Source organism: Typopeltis vanoorti, chromosome 16 (genome assembly GCF_054136105.1).
Source record: "Typopeltis vanoorti isolate ZY-2024b chromosome 16, IOZ_Tvanoo_1.0, whole genome shotgun sequence".
NCBI lineage: Eukaryota > Metazoa > Arthropoda > Arachnida > Uropygi > Thelyphonidae > Typopeltis > Typopeltis vanoorti.
In genome coordinates, this window is record NC_143564.1 from 113982413 (window position 1) to 113997573 (window position 15161).

The window sequence follows — 15161 nt, forward strand, 5'->3', positions numbered from 1 at the left end:
GAATTTTGAGTTGTCTATAGTAGTTATTTTTCTGACAGTCTTTGCTTAGTGCCATGTGTTTGCAGTCGTTTTTGGTTTTTGCATGTTTGTTGTGATTTTGACAATTTATGAAGTTCATCTCTGACTTATTTCGCGGGCACTCGCTGAACTTGTGTTCTTTAGAGCAGAATGGATAGGTGGTTTTCCCCCTGCAGTCTCGTGTGTGATGATGGAATTCATTGCAGTTAAAACACCTCAGAACGTTTACATAGTCTGCACAATGGCAAATTCTTCACAGCATTTTGACACCGGTTTTTAGCAATTTGATCCTCACAATTGGATCGACTTCAATAATTAAATTTTTCTTGTTCGTTTTTTTTTATTTGTCATTTTTATTTGATGAATTTTTGTGTCGGATTGAGTCAATTGCATTGTTCGTATTAATTTCACTGGGAATGTCATATATAATTAGTCTTGGAAGATATTTCCTACTGGGGTTTGCTACTAACGTGTCTTTGCATTCCATCGTGATTTTGTTATGTAGCAAATCCATGTCGGTCTTTTCTTTGGATTTAATTGAGACTCCTCCGTTATTAATACTTTTCATTTTTGTGATTCCGATTTTGATTTTCCTTGGGTCTATTTTTACTTTGATGATATTTTAATCTTCCTCGCTGTTTAATTGAGCTATCAGTTTGATTAGTTTATAGCATGGATTGTTTTCAGATTCGTCTTTGTTTTTAGTATTGTTTTTAACGACATGCGAGTATAGCTGAGTAGGCTGAGCTAAGTTAACCTGTTCCTGTTTGCTTGTAGCAGTCTGTAGTTCTATTGATACTTTAGTTCGTTTTTTGTTTTATCGAAAACCTTCGTTAGTTCGCTCACTGCAGTTGGTATGTTATTTTTTAAATCGTTCCTTAAATTGCCGCTTACTTTGGCTACGTTACGCAGCAAATCTAGGGATTTTTCGAACTCTAATTCTTTCCGTGCCACCATCTTAATGTTACTTAAAGTTGTGGTGTTATAGCTTTCCTATTGAACTGCTACGTTTTCTAAGGTACAAAGTTTAAGATAATATACTTACAGTTTCCTGCTTGTTTCTAGAAGTGATGCGTTCATTCTCTGTGTGTTTTTGCGTGCTTTAATAACGAGGAATGAGTTTATCTAATAAACTCAGATGAATTCTGCACATAATTTTCATCATTTATGTCAATCGATTTCGAGCATTTTAAAGTTTTATTAAAGTTTTAATTTTGGAATATTTTGGAATAATTGCTACCAAAATTCAAAGTGACAGAAACACATTTCGGTTGCTGGTTGTCTAAGTGAAAAGTGTAAGGAAAAGTAAGAGTATTATCCTTATATATTATATTATATTCTTTAATTCTATTATATACTATTATACTAAATCCTTATATAGTATTACATATATACCCGGTAATAAGAATTCTTTTCAAAATTTGAAATTTAGTATCTGTTTTTGAGTTGGCTATCTTTTCTGTCAGTTTCAAGGGTCAGGAATGAAAAGCTCTTGGATTTCCAACAGCATCTCGTTGAATTTTACGGATTCACTAAATTAATTGTTTTGAATTATCTTGGTGTTGAATTTTCAAGAAAAAATAAAATAAAATAAATTTAAAAAATTAAACGTGCACTAAGTTGAATCCACGATTAAAATTTTATTCGATGTGAACTGTGCAGTTTATTTTATTTTATTTTTTTAATTCAGCCATTAATACTCATCCAGATCGCAGATCACTTGCAATAGATGTTTTCCTTCTGAATATCGACGAAACTCTCGAAAGTCACAGTTATCTCCCATATGCTTCTTTTAAAGCATATACAGTACTAAGTAAGCGGGCTATAAGAGTTATTCAAGCTCAAAATAAAGCCTCTCCAAACCAAGAGCACCTGCACGTAGTATAATCTGTTTTAACAAAAGGGTATGACGACCCAATTTCAGTGGTATAACTGATTCAACATTCAGAGAATCAAGATTCAAATAAAGATGAAGAATTGGAGAAAAGTAAACAAAAAGGGATTAAAAAAACTAAATAATTATTATACTAAATTAAATATACAGTGGGGTAAAGAAATATGAAGGAGCAAAAACAAGAACCCTCCTAATGATATCTAAAAATTTTAGAAAAATAAACTAATTAGCTATAATTACTGGAATAAAAACATAAAAACCATATTACAAATACAAAGAGGAAACATGACTAATATGCTGTGTGTATTCCCAGAAGAAAATAAAGAAGAAGCATCTAGGGATTTTACAAACTTTAACAAATTATTAACAACACGAACAAAATGACTACCGCAATTTTTAATGTTGGGCCCATACACGAGGGGTTGGTTGAACAACCTATAGTACGTTAATGATTTAGTGATCTAAATGCTAAAATAAGTAACAAACCAATACAAGACTATAGGAAAAAATATTGAACTACATCAAAATATTGATTAATTAAGATTAACTGACTATGTTCTATTCAATAATTTGAGCATTATTACAAATTCTTTTTAAAGGCATTAAGAAGTGCACACATACACTTGGGAAGCATGAGAACTCAACGTTTATAACTGATTACATAACAGGAGAAAATCACAAATTTAATAACAGATATTCATGGTTTAAAGAAGTACATCCGTTTGCAGTTATTGAAAAACTGTAGATACCTGCAAAATGACTGAAAATGAAAACAAATAAACGACAATAGAAAAAAACAATTGTATTTAAAATAAAATACAATAGTTACAAGAAGAAAATATCAGAAAACTGCGTCACAGACAATTTACTATTTTATTCACAATTTACAATATAGAGATGAAAATATTGAAATGGAATGGAAGAATAGATACAATAATAAAGAAAACAGTCAATGAGAGCGGGAAAAAAACGGAAAAGATAGAGATAATAATAAAATAGAAAAACGAAACGTGTAGAAAGTGGATTCAAGCGAAAATAAACGAAATTATAAGAGAAGGAATGACATGGATACAAGAAAAATTAGAACCTGAAATTAGTATGTAAAAATAAATAAATAAATAAACAAATAGCAACAGAGTTAAATAGAACACGATAATCATCATCATCATCCTGAAGTACCTTAACAAAGAAATTAAAGAACAAAGTACTGTAGTTGTCATAAGTAAAAAGGAAAGGAATAATTACTATGAAAACTTATAAAAATATTAATAATTTTTTCATTACTAGCATAATAAGTAACAGTAACATATTTGAATATATAACATTAGATGAATTAACTAAACTAAAGAAAAGGAAAAACAAAAAACACTAGGAAATGATGGAATACATATGGAATCATTTAAATTGCTGCCTTGAATGTATTATTAAATGGGAACAGGAACAGCTCAAGATGACTAAAAGAAATCCATTATGTTGCTTACTTTTCTACATTTATTACCATTGGGAAATTAATCAATAATTACTCTTGATTCTGTAGCTAGAATTAGGTCAAGAATTCCTGCAAGTTTTTGACTACAATTTTAAAAGAGTTCCTAGCAGTGACCTCAACAGCTCAATCGGTTTCGACGATACCTTCGGTTGAAAAGACCCGGGTTTGAATCCCATTCGAAGAACCATTACAAAGGCTTTTCAGCTGAAGGTGAGTTGCCGAGCTTATGGAGCGAGAGGTTTTTTTTTTTCTCCCAGAAATTCGGGTTTTTCATCCTGAAATCAAGAAAATCACACGCAATTAACAAACAAATTATGCTTATAGAAATAGGGCTAACCATTTTATCCTATTTTATTTTATACGAAATCCGAGGATAATCCGAAAATTGTGGACGCTTACAACCACTGATGATGATGAGTTGATATCATTGGTTTAATTTTTCTTGTTTATAACATGTTTCATAACCATCACCACGAAGCAACAACTCTTCTTCAATCCAGCTTAATACATTTTCAACTTCCCACAGCAACGAATCTCCATACCCTCCCCCCTTCCCCAATTAACTATTTATATAATCAGCGTTCACAGAATTTACTTTATTGAACTATGAAAATTTTGGACACTTCAACTCCCTTCCCCCCTCCGTCTATCCCATGCATATGTAACTCGGTCGCATGGAAGTTCCGATATTTGTCTTTGGCTGGAAACCTAGGTTCGAATCTGTCTATTATACGCAACGAGTCATAATAAGGAATTTTTCAGCTGAACGTGAGTTAAATGGTATCATATGCAGAGGTTTTACTCCCAGAGATTCGAGTTTTTCATTTCACAAAACAGACAAATCGGCAGGAGAATACATGCAATTAACGGACAAACTTAGCCTTAGTCACTACGTTCGCAATTAACACCAATCCAAAATCCTCTCATTCTGAAAAATAAGCGCAGGTATTTTTTTTTTGCAATTTTATTAAAGTTTACGCTTTAAGTTATAAACTTGAATATACCTATTTTTAAAATGATAAAAAAAATAAACGTTCTGATCCCAGGTTGACTCAAACCATCTATATATAGAGAGACTAGATGTTGAAGTTTTCTACTGCACATATGAACATCAAGACATGGTCATTGTTTGCGATGTAACTGAAGATGATACCGATGCTAAACGAGACAGAGAGGAGGAAAAATTGATTGTTTGCCAAAATCATGACAGACTGAATGATTCCAAGAGATGATTCACCTATTCGCAGAGAAGCACGCAAGGAACAGAAAAGTAGTTAATGCATCGAACTATTATGAATAGCCAGAATCCTACATAATACCTTATTTGTAGATTCTACTTTATTCTTTTACTGTTTGTAAGTTAGCCGTATCATTTTTTAATGTTTCTTATACATCTTAAGTCCATTGTAATAAACATAAAACATAATACAAAAAACAACACAGTGTATTTTGTGTTAGTTTCCTTCGGGTTTTAGTCACATAAGCATATTTCATAAGTCTATATATAATTCTCAACAGAATAGCATGGTATTTATGTTTCATGAACGGAATTATATTATTTAGAGGAGATAAATTACCAAAGTAAGTACACTTCCTTTTAAGGTAAAGCAACTAGTATATAGCTCTAAACTGTAGTGGCGTAACGACATTCCATGCTGCTATACCCCAGAGGTATACAAGCTCTACAACATTCGACCTTTTTATATGAAAGTTGTCCTCCAGCACACTGCTAAATAGGAAATTGTGTGTGTGTGTGTGTGTGTGTGTGTGTGTGTGTGTGTGTGTGTGTGTGTGTGTGTGTGTGTGTGTGTGTGTGTGTGTGTGTGTGTGTGTGTGTGTGTGTGTGTGTGTGTGTGTGTGTGTGGCGGGGGAAAGAGGTGTTTTGCCGCTTCATGTTTAGGAAGTACTTGAAACCTAAGCTGAGAATAAAGTAAACAACCGGTATATATTGCACATTCTATAGAGACTGTCATCCACGACACTGGTAGGACACAGCTAGTACTAGTTGGAGTTCATTAAGAGCCACAATAACGACAACAAAAAAAGTTGGTTTAATTATAGAATCAGATATATGCTTTTAGTTGTCACGACCTGAGACAAATGCTAAACTATCTATCAGTTAAGTATTTGAAAAAATGGAAAAACTGTAATAAATATATGTATTTGCTGTGCAATAGAACTTATCATTCAGCAACCTATTAAGGAAATGTCTATAAATCTGAAGAGGTCAACCAGTTTTTTTTTATTATTATTATTTTATTTCTTTCTCAAATTCAGCATTAATCAACTTCCTTGACCGATATCTAAGTCGGCCAGGGAACTAGTACGCGGACCGCTTAGAGGAAGGAAGCAAAGGAGTGAGCAGTTGGCAGCACGTGCTAGTTCACCGACCCACATGTGGGCTAGACTACTGGTAGCGTCTAGCGTAAGCCAAAGTTTGTAAACAAAGATTACACCGTCTAGATGGAGAATGTTTGTAAACAACACCCGAACTATTGTGTAAGTGATTGTTTATAAACAATTATACGTGCATGAATGCACGTATGATCACTTACATATGAAAATAAAACAGTAATTTCATATTTCCATGTGTGGTGTCACGTCATAATCAGAACATAATAACAAACACACTTTTAAGCCATCAAGCCCCCCAGCATATTACTATGACGAAATAAAGATATCAACATGTGAAAAATAACTTCATCATGAAGTTATAAATTATAATAAATTTCTTATTTGGAATTCCCAGTAGTACGTATTCTCTCTACCTTGAAAACTGCAGGTACTCTCCACGTTTCTGTATTTGTTGTTGAAAAAACTATAATCTGACGCCATAAACAAAAAGAATTACAATAAATTGTAACTGGTCAGTTTTATTCGTAAATTTTACTTAAACTTTTCTAATTCAGTTTGGAAACCGAAATTTTCTGCAGGTGATTGCGGGAAACGTCCATAGAGTTTTCTTAAAATATTCCACAGTTGTTATTACCTAACCCCATCTTATTGCTATGAAAAGATCATTAAAATCTTTGTTTCGTTAAAATCCAAGATGCATTTCACTGATCCTGTAACAAGTCAAGAAAAAAGATCCGAGTTCATCGCGATAAAAGGATATTAGATAATTAAGTGATAATAATTTGAACACCAATCTAGAGGAAGACTTAGGGAAAAAAAAATAATAATAATCATAATCATAAAAAGGCGTTAGCTAATTTTTTTTATAATCATAATTTAGAAAACCACACCTTAAATAGTTCAGACCTAATGGTGAGTTTTGATATCACCTCATTTTTCACTAGTGTACCATTGATTGAAACACTTAACTTACTAAATTCACAATTTCCCCCAGATATATTTCAGCTATTTAAATTCACAGTACAGGCAGGTTATTTTACTTGGAAAGGGAAAATATACAAACAATTAGATGGGACAGCTATGGGTTCGCCCCTTTCTCCCCCCTCCATAGCCAATTTCTACATAGAACATCTGGAAAAATTAGCTATCAACACAGCCACTCTCAAACCTAGTCTCTGGCTACGCTATGTTGCTGATGTGTTTGCTATTTGGCCACATGGCCCAGACACATTGAATACATTTTTAGTGCATCTAAATAGCCAGCACTCTAAAATCCACTTTACAATGGAACTAGAAGCCAATGACTGCCTACCCTTCCTGGACACACTGATCACCCGTCTTCCAGAAGGTTCCTTATCATTTTCGGTTTATAGAAAACCCGCACATACAGGGAGATACTTACACAAACAATCACACCATCACCCTTTTCAACAATATGGTATCTTAAAAACACTAACCCATAGAGCTAGAGCAATCTGTTCCGATGACATTGCTCTCACTACAGAACTTTCTCACCTACGACACACCTTCTTAACCAACGGTTATAATCCCCATAAAATATATAACATACTAAATTCTACCCAGAAATCCCCTCTATCTACCACAGAAGACTACAACAAAACTATCACCATCCTATGCATTAAAGGCACATCTGAAAAGATATCTAGGGTGCTTAACAAACACCAACTACGCACAGTATTTAAACTTTATGTAAAATTAGCAACTCCCATCCGTTCACCTAAGGACAAATGCACTCCTTTATCACATCCAGGGTCTATGAAGTGCCCTGTTCTTGCCATCAAGCCTACTACGGACAGACAGGAAGAACTGTGGACATCCGCCTCAGTGAACACAAAAAATATATCCGACACTTTCGCTATGGCAAGTCGGTTCTGGCAGACCATGCTTTGGATACCCCTGCACACAGGATCAATTGGAAAGAAACAAAAGTAATGCACAGAAGCTTCTACAAGTCAGAGAGATTGTTCCTGGAATCAACAGAAGCCTTAAAACATACTCCAAACCTTAACAAGTATGGCTGTATAAATCTACCAAAGATTTGGGAGACAGTCATCTTAAGACCAAATTAATATTTATTACTTTTATTTTATTTCATTTTTTCAAACTTTCTAAGACTATCATTTGGACTACTATTTCAAAACTTTGAATTTTTTTTTAAACCTAGATGGCGCCATATTAGGACTTTAGTCTTGTGTTGCACGCTGCAATTACTTTTACTAGCCCCACTGTTACACCAAATTGTGGTTGTTTTGCATTTGTAACAAACTTTGTGTTGTGTCCTCTAAAGATGCTGGATATAATACCAGCGAAATATTAGCTTTTAAGTTAATAAATAGTTATTTTCTTAATCATCTGTGTTCATATCAAACTGTGAAATCTATTACAAAAATAATCATAGTTCTGTTTTGCAGACTGTAGAAATAACTGCGTACATTTACTGCATAACTATTCCTAACATCCACTCACAATAAGAAATACAAGGATTCTAAATTAAAATGTAATTCAATACTTAAAAAAAATTATTGTCTCTTTTATCAAAATATATAACGTATTTCTGGCTTCTCTAGCTCGCTATAATGATCTATAAATTATAATAATTATTCCCACAACTCTATTTAATATTTGCTTCCCTAAGAAAAGTGTAAGGATTTTTTTTCTTGAAAACTCAGAGGTTCAGATAAATGCGCATGAAAAAACCACTGACACCTCATAGACCTCATTAGCATTAGTTATTCCTGCAGTCATTCTAAAGAAAGCAACGGAAACCTTAATTTTTCTCGAATAGTGCACACATCACTGACAAACCATGTAGCAAAGCAAGGTACTATACAAGGAATGCAAACAAAAGTCAAGATTTCAATCAAGTGACATCACAAGCTACCATATTGGCCATCGGTCAGTTTACGACCACGTTACAAATGGACCATCCCAGATCAACTGTGGCATCAACCGAGATGGTGAGAAGAAAAAAACTCGAAAAACACGTGGACAGTCCACATTGAAAGGATCAGAAAGTGCTATAAAAGGTTGACGTGCATCCCTCCCATCGAGCATCAATGGATTATCTCAACCAGGAGTTTAAAACATCAAATAATAATCTGATAATAATAATATGAAATAATAATAGAATAATAAAAATTAATATTATTATTGCAGGGAAATGCTCATATTTATAGCACACAGGACTCGAATGTTATTAGTTTTATGAAGGAAACCATTTCATATTTATTATTCACGTTGATTTACAGTGCAGCTTCGAACTCGCGAAACAAATTGTTTCCCTTGGTTCTCTCTCTCTCTCTCTTGTATAACTGACAGATATTTAAACGAATGTTAATAAGTTTCTTCTATACGTTGAATCATTTCTCGTGTCCGGGATCATCATAAAATAAATGCGCCCACACACACACACACACACGCACGCACGCACACAAACAAACAAACAAATAATTAATCAGTATTGAACTTCCAGGGAATTATTTAAAAATACTTTAAATAATTTAATTTTTATGGCAAAATAAAGATATGAAGTAAAGAAACGCGATTTTAAAATATTTAATTATAGAGACTGTAATGAATTATTATTCAATGCCTCGACAATTAACAAATAACATGAACTCACATACATATGCCGAGTTGTATTCTTTCTGCTTGAGATCAGAAAACTTCTCTGACCTTCATAACGGATTTTGGGGACTTTTTTTTTTTTTTTTTTTAACGTACCTTCTTCCATCATAAAGTATAACAAATCTTCAGTCCCAACGTCCATATAATAGTAAGATATCCCGATTATTATACATAACGAAAGAAAATTATGTATAAATACAGGAAAATTTCATCAAAATTTTTAGACAAATTTATTTATAATTTTGAAACTCAATAAAAATATTAAAATCAATACACTATCGTAAAATAAATAAATATTTGCATATCTGCATCTGTTTATACTCAACACATTTTTGTGTTGAAAAATAAATGTTAAATAACTTTTAAAATGGCATTATGAATGCCATTTTAAAAATTAACCCCTCCCCAAAAAAAAAAATAAAATAAAATAAAATAAAACGCTTTAACTCATTTGTGATACGACAGCATTCTGCACAAATCGGTTTCCATTACTTTTTGCCCCCTGGAACTCAAAGAGTCATCAGTTAAGTAGAAAGCATAATCAACTTTTTTCCTCAAACAACCAAATTGATATTATTAAAATAAAAAAAAAAAGAAAGAAAAAGAAATCAAGAGAGAGAGAGAGAGAGAGAGAGAGTTCTAAAATGTGCTTTGCGAGATGAGAGGCAACGGACCCGTAGTCAGTGGGAGATCCGATTCAGTTCTGGGAGAAATAATCGACACCTATTAGGAAATGTGACTGAGATATTCAGAGGAAGTGAATGAAGAATGCTCGAGAGTTTTTATACTTTTCTTGTTTTATTAATATAAAACAAAAAAAATATATAATTAATATAATTTAATTTAACCTTTCACTAATAATATTTCAAAATGTTATTTGGCATTATAATTGAAATATACACGTATCGACAGATTTCGCTTTTATTACGTTACTGAAACTGCGATGTCATTTTGTTTTGAAACAAAATGCCATTGCACATCCTCAGTTACATCATGAAGTGCAAATCACTCCTATCCTCGTATTTCGGTTACGAAATCCAAGCATGCTTGGAAGGTTGTGGGCCTTAAAGGCCTGTTAAAGCCATTGGGATAGATTTTTAGAATATTCATTCTTAAGAATCGCAAAATGAAATAATCTACTAAGTAGATTTATTACTCTTTTTTTTTAACGTGACTCCCACTGACGAAACTTATAATGCACTAATAACATGGGTAGTCAAAATAGCATTTGAACCATTCACAAATATCCACCCATAAAAAGAGATTCGAACACAGCCGGTTGTGTTGGAATCACTATCCACTCAAGCAATCAGGCCAGCAACGATAATAATAATAATTATTATTATTATTACGTGACACCTCCAGGCAGTCCAAGGACTCATCGTGGGAGGGCACACTACTCTACTTCAATAAATACATCTCATCCTCGCCACTACTACTTAATTCTCCAACTACGACATTACTATATAAATATTCTGATAATATTATATAATATTCTGAAGAGTGTAATAGCAATAAAATAAAATTAAAATAAAATAAAAACTACCCATTTTTTTCAGATTAATACACGAAATGTACTAGAAAATCCTGAAACCTATTCCTATTACATCCTTAGGTTTCAGTGTTTTCTAGTACATTTCGTGCAATAATGTGAAAAAAATGGGTAGTTTTTATTTTATTTTATAAATCTCAGAAACATATGGATTTTTAACTTCTGCAAATTCGAACAATCGATCCCTCAAAACTCATTGGCATTTTAGAAAATGATATCAGTCATTGTTAAAAACGCGAGATGGCGGCAGTTTCGAACACTTGCCACTCGGAAGTGTACATCACTATTTAAATAATGCAATCTAACTGATGACTGATAGTTGGGTTCATACCAATTTACAGAAACTAAAACGAAAACACTTCGCTTGTAGCCTCTTCATTTCCTTTTTTCATATATATATATATATATATATATATATATATATATCCTACAATTTTGTGAACATAAGAATGCGAATAATGTTATTTGTTGATACTAAGATCATTTTCATTGAAATAATCGATTCTTATTCTTGAAATCTGCCTAAAAGTTAAATTCTGTTAAGTTTTCTATTGAAGTTTTGGCAGATTCCAAGCAGCATTCTTACGGAGTCATTTTTGGTGATTCATGTGCTTTGGAAGTCATGTGTTCATTTTCTATTTACAAACACGTGTCTAAAAATATCGGACACACTTTCAGAACTACGCTTTCGTAAGTGCCTAGCTATTCGTCTCTACCTACGCAGTTTTTTTCTGTATTCTAATTCAGTTTACGCTGATAATTTAACAGTCATGTAATCCTACATTGCATATTTTTAATTGCGTGTTTTCCAATGATTGAAGAATTTAGTGAACATCTAGCTTCAAAAGTTCTTAAAATAATGTTCGCTTTATATATGAAAGTGTCTTTTACATCGGAGATGTAATAATATCAGTTAGTTATATTTCCAGAGACGGACCTTGTTTATTTGGAAAGGTAACTAGATAACTAACCTTTTGTGGGTGAGATTGCCATAAATGAGGGGGGAAAAAAAGCCAAAATGCGATAACAAATGGATACATACAGAAGAATCACAAAGGTTTTCCAATAGAAAATCAACTTTAAAAAAAAATTATGCGTGAATTTAATGTTGGTTAAGAAAAGTAAGGAAGGGGCATCATAAATCTTTTCATGTCGGGTAAAACAGTGATCAAAGAGGCATTCATAAGTTGGTATTTAAGGATGCTTTAAGGATATTTGTATCGGGACAAATTCGCCACGCTATAGAATTTACGTAAGTAGTGTAGGTAGGAAGAGTTTATGTAGGTAAGAAGTTTATATAATTACCAGAATATGCAAAAGGATTAGAAAAAATGAAACAGCTGCTCTAGAGACTAAGCATGATTTTTTTCAGTCCACTTGTGGCCTCTAATAAGCAAGATCGTGGTCTCAAACCGATCATGAAAATCATCTACTACCTACTGTAGATGGGTGAATTTTTCAGAAACTGGGAAAATATGTCATGAGAAATAAAAATGTAATACTGTGATTTCGTAACTTAACTAAAGACTCAACATCTTTAGTGGATGGGACTATCTTAAAAATATTCATTTATTGTCTGCACACATTCAAATGAATCATAACAACAAAAAAAGGAACGTTTTGACTTCTGAACTGAAAATTCAACGATGGATCTCCCAGAATACCATCGCAGCTCAGATAAATTTTAAATATGACTTAAGTATAAAGAGCTAATAAGCTTCATTTCGGCAATGAAAACATTACTTAAATTAAGGGGATATTAAATCCCACATAGTTTTAAAACCGAATAAGAAACTCAAAGATTGGAATCAGAGAGTTTCTTGCCGAATATAGTAAACTATAAAGAATATATTCGGCAAGAAACTCTCTGATTCCAATCTTTGAGTTTCTTATTCGGTTTTAAAACTATATGGGATTTAATATCCCCTTAATTTAAGTAATTTTAAATATGATTTTTCAGAAGATTCAAATAGAACAACTGTACCTGAATTCTGTGAAATATCTAAAAAGTATTTAAAAAATACTTTAGAGGACACAAATGAAAAAAAAACGCAATATCTTTCTCATTGAATATTGTCCTCGTTTGTTATCTAACCATCGGTTTTTATAGACCTATTGAACATAACCTATATTTATTAATGTCGACAGGAAAAACACATACAATAAAAGACGAACTGTAAGAGTCAATTTTAATATTTCATTTCTATATTCTATATACCGATAGTAGACTAAACGTCGAAGCCCTAACCAACATGTTTTTCTTTCTCGAATATCTGGGACCTGTGCTTCACGTGATATTATCGTGAGTTTTCACGTGAAAGGCTCATGAAAGAATCAGGTTTGTCGGCAAGAGAAGGGAGGGAAGTAGTGGTGAAGGGAGGTACCACATATATTTTAAGCCTAGAGGAAGTTATGCGAAGAACGACGATATGGATAAGCGTGTAAGGCTCAATGAACTTTAAAGCAGCTGATGTCAGCTCAAAGAAGGAGCTTGAAATCATTATTATGACATTACCAGTAATATTTTAGATAATTATCCATTATAGCACTTCCCCATATCATTTATGATGTCAAGGATAGTAAATTAATCTCATTATCCTTTCACCTGTTACATCGTATTATTATTACTGTTTTAGCTTTTTAGAAAGCGAGACATTACTTTATTTCCACTATTAAACAAGACAGAAGACACACACACACACACACACACACACACACACACACACACACACACACACACACACACACACACACACACACACACACACACACACACACACACACACACACACAGCAATTCCACCCAGGAAAACGCTCTCGCTCATTTTATATAGGTATCAGTGGTGCATGCAAATTTTCCCAAGTTCAAGAAAATTTGCAAGGGATCTGACTTTTTTAAATAATTTATTTTTCTATTATTGCCTACTAGCATGCTTGCAACTGACAATAAAACTTTCATACAATAACGAAATTTGCCAAAACAAATTGACAATAATAAAGTAACGTTTTGATATACATATTTTGTGGAAGAAGTATTCAGGCTTTGTCATGGACACTGTTTTGCGTATATACCGCTGACAACTGATTTTAAATAATAAAATTAATATTGATTAAATAAAATTAATTCATAATAGAAATAAACTGGAATTTGACGTTTTTTTTTCTTTCACTACAGCTGCTGAACGAAATGGGCCTGATCAAACTGGGACCTTTCTGATTCTACCTTCTCTTGCACTGTAGTTTAGCAGGATTAACATCTAGAAGACCTAGCAAGCAATAATTACAGTTGATGACTAGAAAATCGATAAAAATTGGCTTAATACGAACACTTATGTCATAATCTTTAAAATATTATGACATAATTATAGTACCAGTATTATGCAAATAAGAATGAAAATTGAATTTCCTGACGAAAGTTTAATCGAAATAATTCACTAGCAGAGAAACCAAACATCAATAAAACAGTATGGCCAGAAATTGTTCATTACCATGGTAAACATATCAAACTCTCGAAGTTTGGTTTGGGTTTTTGGGACATAACAAGCACTATTTTTGTCATTTTCAAATATACACTTTCCGGCCACTGAATTAGAAACCTTTATATAGATGTATAAATGTCATTTACGCGGCATATATGCAAAATACTTGGTCACATGCATCACCACGTCTTCTAGGAACTATTGAAGAATGTTGCTGATCAGTAATCGTCAATAGCTTTGATCAGAATGGGAAAAACAGAAGATCTTTCAGTGTTCGATAAAGGGCTTATTGGGGGTGCCCGTCTGGCTAGAGCCACGAATTTCAAAACAGCAGAGCTGACTGGTTTCTCAAAAGGTGAGATATCCCGAATGTTTAATCAGTATAAAAATAAGTTACATTGCTTGTTTAAGAGGCGTAACAGCGGTCGTAAGACAGTCTGCCAGGAATGAGATCGCCATCGTCTGAGAGGGCTTGTACGGACAAACAGAACTTCCTATGTGCAGTAATTGACCGAAGCATTTAATGTTGGCTGTTTTCGACCCATATCTCACCGAACTAAGCACAAGGAATTGAATAAAATTGATACTAGCACTGCATGCCTAAGTGTAAAATAAAAGTTTCGAATTCAGTAGCCAGCATGTATAGAATTACGTGTTTATTTTCAAATAATATTCAATTACAATTATAATTTATTTTGCATTAATTAATTAAATGAATGAATGAAG